This window comes from Microtus pennsylvanicus, chromosome 4 (assembly GCF_037038515.1).
Source record: "Microtus pennsylvanicus isolate mMicPen1 chromosome 4, mMicPen1.hap1, whole genome shotgun sequence".
Lineage (NCBI taxonomy): Eukaryota > Metazoa > Chordata > Mammalia > Rodentia > Cricetidae > Microtus > Microtus pennsylvanicus.
The window spans coordinates 143,292,319-143,306,093 of NC_134582.1; the positions used below are offsets into that span (position 1 = coordinate 143,292,319).

At 45.3% G+C, this 13,775-nt stretch overlaps 1 pseudogene; it reads right to left on the reverse strand.

Annotated features, from left to right (window-relative positions):
• Positions 1 to 2,028: 2,028 nt before the first annotated feature.
• LOC142848956 (emerin pseudogene) lies at positions 2,029 to 2,736 on the reverse strand (annotated as a pseudogene).
• Between the last annotated feature and the right edge of the window lie 11,039 nt (positions 2,737 to 13,775).

Sequence of the window (13,775 nt, forward strand, 5' to 3'; positions counted from 1 at the left end):
GAATTCATGCTACACATTCCCTTTGTCCAATTGTGTTCCTCTTGTGACCATACTGCATCATGGGCAAAGGGAACTTTTCTGATGTGATTCATTTATTAACCAATGACTTTAAAGAAGAAATTTTCCTGGATGGGCACAGGGCAGTTCTGGGTGCTTTAGCATAAGAGGAAAGCAGAGATCTGTCAGGGGTCTGCAGCAGGGGCCATTCAGGGGGTAGTAAGGGGGCTGTCAGGGGCCATTCAGGGGGTAGTAAGGGGGCTGTCAGGGGCCATTCAGGGGGCAGTCAGGGGGCTGTCAGGGGGCAGTCAGGGGGCTGTCAGGGGGCTGTCAGGGGGCAGTCAGGGGGCAGTCAGGGGCTGTCAGGGGGCAGTCAGGGGGCTGTCAGGGGGCAGTCAGGGGGCAGTCAGGGGGCTGTCAGGGGGCTGTCAGGGGGCAGTCAGGGGGCTGTCAGGGGGCTGTCAGGGGGCTGTCAGGGATCTCATGCCCTGCATTGGCTTTGAAGATAAACAAGGCCATGAGCCAATGCTGAGCCTGTAATCCCAGTCTTTAGGAAGCTGAGGCAGGAGAATCATTGAGAAGAAGCTGTGAGATAGAGCAGATGTGTGTTGTGTTGAGCCACTGAACTCATGGTCATCTCTTAGGCTAGCAATAGCCTAACAATTACACACCTTCTAAGGGACAGAGCGAAACTCCACGCTGCCCGCGCCCCTCAGCAGCTCACCACTACCATCATTATCCAGTTGGGCCAGCTTACTCCTGCTAAGCACTGCTTGAGTGAAGTCCCACTGAAGCTGCTAGGGAAGTTTTGGTCTGTCTCTGAGGTCAGGATGCTAGAGGCTGCATGGTTGCTCTTCAGCTGTGAGACACCCAATGGGAAACCTCCAGGCCAAGGAACTAGGGTTGCCAAGCAAAATAGACATGCCCACCAGTTAAGTGTGAATTTTGACTTTTAAAAATGGTGTTTTGTATGTCCTGAATTGTGCCTGAGATGACGAATACTTGTATTAAAAACCATTAGTTTTCCTTTCTTCCCTCCCTCCCTCCCTTTCCCCCCTCTTTCTCTCTTTCTTCCTTTCAGTCTGGGAATCCTATGAGGAACAGACATTAAAACACAGAGTTTTCTAGGGCAGGTAAAACTTACCAGGAATGCAGTCAGTGGTGACTGAAATTGGATCTGGCCTCACTTCCTGAACAAAAGAAAAGTGTCCTTTGTTCATGCTCAGTAAAATCTGTTATCAAGAAAGGGTCTTATGTCAAGTGCTCCACTTCCGTGGGAATTTCTCTTAGCAGGCTGTGTCTGCAACGTTAAAGTTACAGCCCAATAGCGAACTAAAGCACTTGTTTTCTCTTTAAAGTAAGATTGGTGCCACTGGGCAGGTGAGGGGACTCTCATTCTGTGTTCCTTCGCAGCTCAGGGTCTTTAGTGTGTATCTTCACAATTGTTTTTTTAGTTAAAACGTGTGTGTGTGTGTGTGTGTGTGTGGTGTTTACAGAGGCTATGATAGGGGTCAGAGAGGCAGATACCTTGGAGCTGGAATTACACACAGCTGTGGGTGCAGAGAAGCGAACAGGCCTCTGGCCCTTTGTTTCGGCCATGATGTGCTATGCTATCACAGGCCCCAAATAATGAGACAAGTGATTGTGGACTGAACCTCTGAAATCCTGAGTCAAAACAAGGCTTTCCTCTTTTTTTTTTTTATTGTGTCCACGAAAACAAAGTCAGGGTTGCTTTAGTTAACACACCCTGAAAAGGTGACAACAAACAGGCATGCATAACAACTACCACTGCCACCACCAACTTTTCCTCTAAAGAAGTGAAGTCTTACCTCCCAGAGCCCTAAGGGTCAGAGGCAATAGGGCTAGGAAGCTCCAGAGGAAGGTACCTGTGGGCCCACTGGGCTGTGGAAGGCCAGCATTTGCTGCCTCCTAGGCAGGAGGAGGTGGGAGATAAGCACTGCCCTAGGCTAGGTCCTGTACCCCTTAACTAGAACACACAAAAAGCCCCCACCCACCCCACCCACAGCAAACACTGCTAAGGCAATTAGCCAAAACTTGTTAAGAGCTTCTCTGAAACCAATACCCTCAGGGATCCATCCAGACAGGGCTGCCTTCTTCAGCTTGTATGGAGTAGTAAACAAAGAGCAGAAAAGCAGCAAAGACCAGGAAGAGCAATAGCTGACCCCAGAGTGGAACGTGGTGATCCTGGCCCAAAGCAGCAACAGGAGCCTGCTTTTCTGGCCTGATGGCACGTCGGGCAAGCCACGAAGTGGGAGAAGATGAAGAGGAGGACACAGAAGAGGTGGAGGATGTAAGGATAATAGGATAAGCCCAGGGAGCTCCTGGAGACATTGGAAATGGGACGGAAGTGTGCGATGCTTTGGTAGGCACTGTCTCGGCCATAGATGGGGCGTTTCCTATCCTTGCCCTCCTCTTCTGAAGAAGAGAAAATATCATCACGCACCTGGTGATGAAAGGCGTGAGTATCTGCCAGTGAGGTCCCCGGCTGGCGGAAGCTCTTGGACATGCCCACAGACTCGGGCTCCCCATATGTCCTGGTAGTCAAATAACTCTCCTCATAGTAGTCGTCATTATAGTCCTTGCTCTGGTAAAGTAAGGGCGTCCTCTTTTTTGGGCAAATCGTACATGTCTGAGTCCACTGAGGCTGAATCCAAGTCTGAGAATCGATAGGAGAATGAAGACGATGATGAGTTGGGGGCGAGAGCCTCCGTCTCTGGGTCTCATTCTCAAAGATTTTCTTTTCTTTGTAGAGCTTGCGAGTGGAGCCCACGATAGGCCCATGCGGGATGTTGTATTGGTGTAGGACGGCGGCCAGCTCAGTGTCGGACAAAACCGCATAGTCGTCCACCGTCGAACGTAGGGGGCAGCCCAGGCCTACGAACACAGCCCAAAAAGACAGCTCCCTGCGCGGTAGAGGAAGCGCCAGTGCCTCAGAAGCGACTGTGGTCGCGTCGTGCCTCCGTCACATTTGCATCACAGTCGCAGCTACGCGGATTGCGCGCGCTGCTCAAGGCAGAAGGCTTTCCTCTTTTTAAGTTTATTTATCTCAGGTATTTTTCAACAATGACTGCAGTGCTAATTAAGACATAGGGATTGGAAGGGGAGGGTTGAGGAGAATTTGAGGGAACGGGATAGTCGAGATGGAGGAAGGACAGATATGAGAGCAAGGAAAGAGATATCTTGATTGAGGGAACCATTATGGGGTTAGCAAGAAGCCTGGCTCTAGAAAAATGCCCAGGAATCCACAAGGATGACCCCACATTAGACCCTAAGCAATAGAGGAGAGGGTGCCTGAACTGGCCTTGCCCTGTAGTCAGACTTAAATATCACCATAGAATCTTCATCCAGCGACTGATGGAAACAGAGGCAGAGACCCACATCACAGCACTGGACTGAGCTCCCAAGGTCCAGTTGAAGAGTGGAAGGAGTGAGAATATGAGAAAGGAATTCAAGACCATGAGGGGTTCATCTACTGAGACAATGTGCCTGAGTTAATAGGAGCTCACCAACTCTAACTGGACTGGGAGTGAACGAGCATGGGATCAAACTAGTCCCTTTGAATGTGCTTGACAGTTGGGACAGACTGAGGGGTCAATAACAGTGGCACTGGGATTTGTCCCTACTGCATGTACTGGCTTTTTTAGGATCCTATTCTCTTTGAATGTATACCTTGCTCAACCTAGATGTAGTAGGAAGGGTCTTGAACTTGCCACAGGGAAGGGTGCCTTGTCCTCTCTTGGGATTGGAGGGGAAGGGGTGGGAGGGTGTAGGGAGGGAGTAGGAGGATGGGAGGGAGTGGAAATTTGGATTGGTATTTTTTAAAGTAATAAAATAATAATAATAAAAAGAAACAGGAAAAAAAAGACACAGGGATTGGGAAAGATGTGGGGTTTAGAGTTTAGAGGGTTTAGAGGGTTGCCTTCAAATCCTGGTTTTGTGGCTCATTACCTGGAGTAATTTAGTATTTTTCAAAATATTTATCTTCACATTTATCCTCAAATTGTTGTGGGGATTGAAACAAGTCTAGCCGTGCAAAGTATCTGGTACATGGTAAATGCTTGGATGATGTGTATTTGTTCTGTGCAGTGGCAGAGATGAACCTGTTGATGACTGTTCTCAAGGCTTTTTCCTTTTTTTTTTTTTTTTTTTTTTTAGATTTTTCAAGACAGGGTTTCTCTATAGCTTTTTTGGTTCCTTGCCCTGGAACTAGCTCTTGTAGACCAGGCTGGCCTCGAACTCACAGAGATCCGCCTGCCTCTGCCTCACGAGTGCTGGGATTAAAGGCGTGCGCCCGGCTGGCTTTCTCCTTTTTACGCAGTCTGGGAGCCAACACCAAGTCCAGAAGTCTCTCTTCCTCACACAAACCTCCCTGGAAACTCTCACAGGCACACCCAGAGGTGTGTCTGCTAGGTGATTCCAACCCAAAGATGTCGACAATGGGATTATCCCTTATCCTAAGGCCATCCACAGGGACCCATCTCTAATGCTCATCTGCAGATGAGGAGACAGAGATGGCAGGCAGAATGATACAGAAGGGAAGCTGTGCCTGGTGATACATCTATACAGCCGTTTATTAGACACACTTGACAATGTGACACTTACAAAGACCATCCCCGCTAATGCTTCACACTTCCTACCTCATCAAACAGCCCAATGCTCTACAAGCAGAGGCCACTCCATCGGCACCACAGCTCCTGCATGGCCAGATAACGCACTGGCGTTCACACAGCTCGCACATGGCAGGACAGATTTTTGACCTAGGTAATTGGGTCCAGAGACCTTCCTACCAACCTTTTCACCTTCCAAGCGCTGTTCTCTCTATCCCTTGTGTTATTTAACAAACAACAAAAACCTGTTGGGACTGGAAAGATGGCTCAACAGATAAGAGGTGTACTGCTTTTGCACTGTGTTGGTTGGCTTCTACCTGCCTATAACTCCAGCTCCAGGGGATCCTCTTCTGGCCTCCATAGGTACCTGCACTCATGTGCATACATGTGTGTGCACGTGTGTGCACACACATACACACACATGTGCTTGCATAAGTATACATAAAAAATAAGTCTTAACAAAGAACCTGTCAAGTTAGAATTCCTTTAATCCTTTGGATCTCACAGTTGAACCAGCAGCTAGCTAGCAGGGGAGTCCAGCTCTGAGCTCAGGTAGATGGAAAAGTGCAACACCATGAATCTCAGTAAGATTAAGCTATCATTAAATCATGTTTCATTCAGTGAGGGTGACCCCCATGACAATTTGACAATTATGTGCATAAGAACATTATTTTTCTAGAATCTTCCGTTGGTGTCTCAGAGAAGTCCCGTGCAACCTCTGGAGTGGAGCCAGGCTTTTACAACTTCCTTGATACAGTGGTGTGTGTGTGTGTGTGTGTGTGTGTGTGTGTGTGTGTGTATCAAGTTCCCACTAAAAATAGATGCCAAAGAGAAAAAAAAAGTTTGGCATGACTTTGAAGGATGATTTTTTTGTCTTAATTCTGGAAGTCAGAGAGGAAAGTTGGCAGCTTGACTGGAAGATGAGAGTGTACTGGACACTGTATGGTCAGGTGACCTTCAAAGTGGAGCCAACACCTCACTCTGCACTCAGGACTGTGGAGGATGCAGCCAGCCCCTCACTCTGTGCCGAGGGCCTGTAAGGCAGAGGAGAGGAAAGCTCAGAGAGTTTGACTCCAGGTCTCTGCCTCCTGGGGTGGGATCAGGTTGCTTCCTCAGGATGATACTCAAGTCATTCCCACACCCATGGCCCACTTTTGAAGTGACTTAGCACGGACAACAGGAGCCAAGTTTGAAATAAACTGCTCTGTGACTCACCGTGTTCATCTCTGTTTTGACAACAGCAAAGTCTTTGGAATTTAAGCTGATATTTTATAGAAAATTTTATCACGAAATGGAAGTCTCCTTGATTTATATCTTTCACCCCCAAGTGCCATTTATGGCCAGGCAAATAAACAAATTCATTTGTATTTGGAAACAAGAACAAGGCTGACAGCCTCAGACGAGAGATCTAAGGGAAGTGGCCTCTAGAGTTAACCATCTCATCAACCATCATGCCACTGTCCCCTCTCAAGCAGCAATAGTGACCTCAACCACTTCCCAAGTTCTTGGGATGATCCAATGAGTTGGAAAATTCTAGCACCATACCCCGCCCCCCGACAGTCTTAGTTATTTTTATTTCAAGACAAAAAAGCATGGTCAAGGCAATGCATAAAAGAAAACCTTTCCTTTGGAGCTTCACAGTTGCAGTTACAGCCATGACCATCATGGGCAGGAGTGTGGCAGCAGTCACAAGCATGATGCGGGAGCAGTAGCTGTAAAATTACATCCTGAGCCACACTGATGAGGAAGAGAGGGTTAACTTGTTGAGCCAAAATTATCTCAGGGCCTGTACCTCAAGGCCTGTAGGACAGCGAAAAGCCTGGCTCAACTTTGAAGGATAGTCTCAAAGCTACCATGTGGGGATGAGACAGTAAAATCTAGGCAGATGCCCCTCCAGCCAGAAGGAGGGCTTGGCCATCTCTCATTGGCTGGAGGTACCTATATAAGCTGTTGTTCACAGTAATAAACTGAGTTCTTGCTTTGGTTTGGCTCTCTATCGCGTTGATCTGATTGTCCTGCACTGTAGGACTGCGGAATAGGCGGATAGTGCACTCAACTTTCCCTGGGGAATAAGGCTAAGGAGGCCTGGCATTAACTGGGAATGGTATGAGCTTCTGAAACCTCAAAGCCCTTCCTCAGTGACACACCTCAGCCAACAAGGCCACACCTCCCAATCCTTCCTAAAACACTTCCACCAGCTAGTGGCTAAGCATTAAAATATTTGAGCCTATGGGGGCCATTCTCATTCAATTCACCACATACACATACAAACAAATAAAAATAAAACAAAATAAAAGGAAATTCTACAATATTAAATATAGATGCCCTGGACTTACACTAGTTCTATTTAAGAATTTTTGGCTTTACGATGATTGCCCATTGTTTTTTTACTTCAATATAGCACTCAGTAAATGACATCAGATTTCCGTCTTGGTTGTGGAACTGGTGTTGTGCTAACTGCTTTTGTTCTGCTGTAGGCTAATAAGGGAGGTGTTCTGGCTAAGCTACAGCATTTGCTATGTTTGCTATGTGGTGTGTATTTTTAACTTGCACTATTTTTGACTTAATGAGTTTATTAGGACCAACTGTTGGTGACTTAGGTCCGTCTATTTTGCATGATGCCACTCGAGTGGGAAGGTTCTGTGAGAGCCAAGGGGCAGCTGATGGACTTGCTGCCAGAATTCATTCCTTCTGTTAAGGGCATTGTTTTTGAGGTGGGAGCAGGGGTGAGGGGAGGGCTGCAAATCACAGCGCCTGACCTCTGGGACACAATCATGGGCCTAGGGTGCATGTGTGGTCTTCCTGGATGTTAGAGTTGCATGATAGACAAGACTCCCTTATTCCTGGGACCATAGGCTGACAAATTCACAACTTATTTACACATGCTGGACTCAGATTTCTGCCACTCGCAACCAAAAAGTTCAAATTAAGATGTAAATCCTTCCATTTCCTGTGTTTATAACTTACTGTGCTGCGCCTTACTCACCCTTAGAAACAAACACAATACAAACCCAAACCCTCTTGTAACAATTACAAGTCCCTAGACAGCCACAAAGGCATTCTAGGTGGATCAGTGCACTTTTGACGCAGTTTCCCGAAGCCAATGCATAGTTTGTAACTATAACAATACAATGCTCAAACCAGGAAATTAACATTGGACAATGTGTACATAATGCGTGTGTTTCTATGTTATACATGTGTATGGCAAGAGACCATCATTTCACTTAAAATATAGAACCAGAGAGGCAGGTATAGTGGTACATACCTATAAACTCAGCTCTCAGGAGGCTGAGGCAGGAGGATCTTTTGAGATTAGCTTGGGCTACACAGTGAGAACCCCATCTTCAGATAAAACAAAACAAATACATAACTATCATGTCACTACAAAATATGTCTGGTATTGCTTTTTAAAGTGTATAATTAATTATATGAGTAAGGTATGCAAACTTTCTACTAGACTTACATTCTTTACAGTCTTCTAGTTTTCTCATGGCCAAATAACTTTCTTAAATATTTTCTTTGCATACTTCAGAATACATCAGTTATTGCTAGTTTCAACTTCTAAACACAGTTTAGAAATTCTAGAAAAGTAAGTGTTTTTTTTTTTCAAGACAGGGCTTCTCTGTGTAGCCCTGGCTGTCCTGGAACCTGCTCTGTGGACCAGTCTGTCCTCAAATACACAGAGATCCACCTGCCTCTGCCTCCTGAGTGCTGGAATTAAAGATGTGCACCACCATCACCCAACAAGAAAGTCTTTAATAAATTAAGGTAATAAAATATTTTTTAAATCCTGGAATGAGCTGGTGATGCAGCCTAAATCCTTGCTTAGCACACCCAGCTCAATGCCCAGCACAGAAACAACACTACTACAGTACTAAACAGCAGCGCAAACCTGAGACCTGCTGTGGCCTCCAGGGCTCCTGGTGAAAACACACGGCTTTTCACACTGGCTTCCTCTCACAGATGAAGTGTGCATTCTCTCTTGTTGCTTGAAAAAAATTTTCAAACTTAACCTTCAGAACTTTAAAATTGGGTGTGAATTTCTTTTGATTTTTCCTATTTAAGATTTTCTCAGCTTTCTTAGTCTATAAATTTATGCTCTTGCTAAATTCCAGTGATTCTTTTTTATAGCCCGTGGTGTGTGTGTGTGTGTGCGTGTGTGAACGTGTGCGTGCGTGCCTAGACACGTGAATGCCACAGCATGTGTGGCGATCAGAGACAACCTCAGGGTTCAGTCTTCACTTTCCACTCTGTTTGAGCCAGGGTCTCCTGTCCACCACTGTTTGTGCTAGGCTGACGGCAGAGAGCATCTTGGTGTCTCTCCCTTTCATCTCACCTTAAGAGTGCTAGGATTGACTCAGCGTGTGGTATCTTCAGGGCCTTGCTCTCAAGTTCAGAAGGTAAACCATGAACAACAGCAATAACCAGCAACGAAAGCAGTGACCCATACCTGATATGAAATCTTTACTTGTAAGCCTCTGGTGTCTAGTAAGGGGCATCAGTGTCCTGTTATAGGGTAACTCCATTCTCGCCCCCGCCCCCGGTGTGTGTCCCTGTCTGTCTATCTGTCTGTCTATCTCTTCTTCTCCAATATATGGAAGCTTCTACTGTTAGGTTTTCATATTTTCTTTCAAAAGGTCTTTGGAGTTATTTAGCCCTTTCTCCTCTTCCTCCTCTACCTCCACTTCCCCACCATTATTCACCTTTAACCCCTCACACTGGTGTATTCTATCCTTCTTCCTTTGAACGCCCCTCCCCATGGCTCCTTAGGAATTTTCTGACATCTATGGGTATTTAAAATGAAAAAAAAATCATATCTAAAGATTCAAAGCTAACTTCTACAGAAGAGAAAAAAGATGCAATGTTTATCTTTCTGCCTTTGTGTTACCTCATTCAGAATGACTGTTCCTAGCTCCATCCACTTACATGTGAACTATTTCATTCTTTTCCAAAACATGATGGAATCAATATGGGATGGGCCTGGAAGCTTCATCCCTATTGGCTGGTTTCCATAGTGCTGTCAGGGGCTATGCAAGGTACTAGAAAAGAAAAGTTATAATTAATTACCCTTCAGCTGTGAAATCTACAGGCTACAACAATGACTGGTTTGGTAAGACATGCCCAGTGATGCCAGAGTGGCATGGAAACCGTGGGCATGAACCGCCACTTTCTGCTTGGATTTAAGTCCCACTTCACAAGATGAAACTAATACCCAGCGCCTCTATCAGGCCGAGAACCTAAATGACTAGACAGGTTATGGTCCCTAGGGAAAAACTGCTATTATTATGCTTCTAAATGAGCACAGTGTTAAACCAAGTCCTAATGCCTTTTGTTATAACCATAGATTAGGGCATTTCTCAACCCTCATCAGAGAAGCTTCTATTTGCAATAGATGGTGAATAACACAGACCCACAGCTAGCCAAGGTGCGAAGAATTGACTGAGAAGCCAATGATAAGGGCACTGGGATTTATCTCTACTGTGTGTACTGGCTTTTTTGGGATCCTATTCTATTTGGATGTATACATTCCTAAACCTGGATGGAGGGGGGAGGGCCTTGGACTTCCCACAGGGCAGGGTACCTTGCCCTGTCTCAGGACTGGAGGGGGAGGGGGGAAGGTATATGGGGGAATGGGAGGGAAGGGGAAGGAGGGGAGGAAGTGGAAATTTTGATTGGTATTATTTATAAAGCAATAAATAAAAAATAAAACAAGAAAGAACTGGTTTATTTACTTTTATTTATTTATTATTTTTGATTTTATCAAGACAGGGTTTTTCTGTACAACAGTCCTAGATGTCCTGGAACTCACTCTGTAGACTAGGCTGGCCGCAAACTCACAGAGATCCGCCTGCCTCTGCCTCCTGAGTGCTGGGATCAAAGGCGTGCACTACCATCCATCCATTTACTTTTATTTTTATGTATATTGGTATTTTTCCTGCATGTATGTCTGAATGATGGTGTTGGATCCCCTGGAACTGGAGTTACAGATGATTGTGAGCTACCTTGTGGGTTCTGGGAATTGAATGATGGTGTTGGATCCCCTGGAACTGGAGTTACAGATGATTGTGAGCTACCTTGTGGGTTCTGGGAATTGAATGATGGTGTTGGATCCCCTGGAACTGGAGTTACAGATGATTGTGAGCTACCTTGTGGGTTCTGGGAATTGAACCCAGGTCCACTAGAAGAGCACTGAGTCATCTCATTTTATATTTTATACATGTATATATATATATGTGTGTGTGTGTGTGTATATATTGCTGAAAATATTTGAATTCTTAAAAAAAAGAATATTGTTGACTGGTTAAACAAGGGTATAAATGTTTGGGGAGGATTAAATTAATATTTATTCTGTATTTAATGAGTATATCAGTTATCTGTACAATTTATTCCAGGACCTAAAGCAACTCTATGAATTACATATAGGTATCAATACTATTGTTATAAATTATATTCTCTTTTATTTAAAATATATTAATATTTAAGAACATGATAAAACTTCCTGATAATGGCTTAGGAGTTCCACTGGAAGCAAGAAGGAAGAAAGTGTCCTTGGTCCAGAAGCCCCAGAGCAGAAGGATCAGAACTGTGGTTTGTTTTGAGAAAAAGCCTTGCCTCATAGGTAGTTCTCTATATAGCTTGGGGTGGCCTTGATTTTATAAACCTCCTGCCTCAGGATTAGAGGTGCGCATCCCCACACCTGACTGGGGTTAAGTCTGGGGATAGAGGTGAGGGAAGAGTTCCAATGGACAGCGAGGACTAGGTGAGATGCTTCAGGAGTGCCACGCTGACGCTGTCTCTGCTCACACCTGTAACATGATGAAGCACAAGCTGGTCTAAGAATTCTTTCCATACAGAAGCCAGCGAGGAGTGTAAGGGGATGCTCTGAGCTGGCTGAACTAGGGCACAGCTGTCTGTGTCTGGACCTTAAAGTCTTGTAACCCTGAGAGGAAGGAGTTGCTTTGGACAGCCCAGACATGGGTAGGAAGTAGAGGAGGAGGAGAGAAGGCATGCAGCCATTCCCTCTCTGGGCTGTGCTGAGGGTCAGAGTGAGTGTCAGAAATGGAGGCAATTGCCTCTTGTGAAACTCGGGGCAAAGAGCAATGGCTCCACCAACAAATGGAAAAAGTCTAGACATAAGCACAGAGATTTTGAAACTCAAAGTGTAGCTGAAGATATCCATTTTCTCCAGTTTTATGATGATGGTGGAACATGGCTAGACTGCCTGTTCCATTCAATACCCCTTGCTCCCGACAAAATCCAGCTTGCGTAGATTCCTTCTCCTCAGGTTACTGAGCATCCATGAGGGCTTCCCGGTAGGACAAGGGTTTTTGACTGGTCCTGGAGTCTGCTACCCCTCTGCCACTGCCCTTGGTCAGTTTGTTTCTTTTCTCTGTGTAGTACTGGCTGTCCTAAAACTCTGTAGACCAAGGTGGTCTTGAACTCACAGATCTACCTGCCTCTGCCTTCTGAGTGCTGGAATTAAAGGCATGTACACCATGCCCAGCTATAAAGATTATTATCATTATTTAGGTGTGTTTATTAGTTTATTTGCACCACCCATGTGCAGGTGCCTGCAGAGACCAGAAGAAAACATCCGATTCTCAGGTACCGTAGCTAATAGATGATGTAAGTCACCTGATGTTGGTGCTGGGAACTGAACTCACATCCTCTGGAGGATCAGTACAGCCTCTTAACCACTAAGCCATCACCACAGGCCTGGCCGATTCATGATAGTGTCACATTTCCACAGTAGATCTAACCCCAGGATGGGAGAATGATATAACGTCACTTAAGACTTGAAAGAAATCACGAAGCAGGAGCAAACCCAAAACACAGTGTCAGAGATCAATTCTCCTACAGTTCCAGGTGCCCTACTGGCTACTTATTTCCTTAGCCCATAGGCTCCCTGGAGTCAGGGCATTCCTTTCCCCAGAGCATACAATCCCCACCAAAGCTCTGGACCTCAACTTCAACATAAAGGAGCCCCTGCTTTCCTGCTGTAGGACAGTGACAAGCAGGAAACCACGGGCCCAAAGCAAAAGCTGTTCTGTGCTTCTGTGGTGCAGGACAGACATTTCCAGATAGACCCTTGTTTGAAATGATTCATGCAAGATAGCTATTGACAACCATGCTGATTAAGCCAATTAAAAACTTTAAGTCCTTTTTACTGATGGCCAGATCTTTTCAGGAGGCTCATGCCCCTGAAAAGTCAGTGCACAAGCTCAGGGGTACAGTTTTCAAAATCCACGAAGACCATAATTTACATCAGTTGGATGAGGATCAAAACAACCTTGAAATGTTCACTCCTGCAGAGTCTAGTAATTAATTTAGATGTAAGAAGCGAACTGTTTGACTTCTATCTTTTCTCGTTATTTTAGTTTACTAATTACTTTGGCTAGTACGTCTGGACTGTGGTCAAGGTCATAGAAATCTCAATTATGCTGCCAAGGCAGATGTAGTTGTTGGGGGACAAGAGGGCTAAGGATTGTCTAAACAAAATCAAAATGGGCCAGAGTATGATGACCTTTCCTTAGTCACCATAAGGAGCTCTCAAATGTCGGAGTCCACCAGCTCTGCCCTGAGTCCAGCTCAGAGTTTCTATGCATTCTTTTTCCCCCAGTGAAGACTAAGGAAAAGGGGGGAGCTGGAGAGATGACTCAGCAGTTAAGAGCACTGGCTGCTTTTACAGAGGACCCAGGTTCAATTCCCAGCACCCACATGGCAGCTCACAATTGTCTGTAACTCTAGTTTTAGGGCATCTGACACCTTCACCAATGCACATAAAATAAAGTTAAATAAGTTATTAAAAAACAAAGACTAAGAAAATAAGCCTAGGGAGATCTCCTGTTATGGTACCCTGGAAACATACCAAGCAGAAATCACACACACACACACACACACACACACACACACACACACACACACTCCTTCTTGAAAAAACTCCAGGGGGCTGGAGAGATGGCTCAGTGGTTAAGAGCATTGCCTGTTCTTCCAAAGGTACTGAGTTCAATTCCCAGCAACCACAAGGTGGTCCACAACCATCTGTATTGAGGTCTGGTTCCCTCTCCTGGCTAACTGCATACAAAATAAATAAAAAATATTTTAAAAAAAAGAAAAAACTTTAATAGTTTCAGAGAAAAACCAATCAAA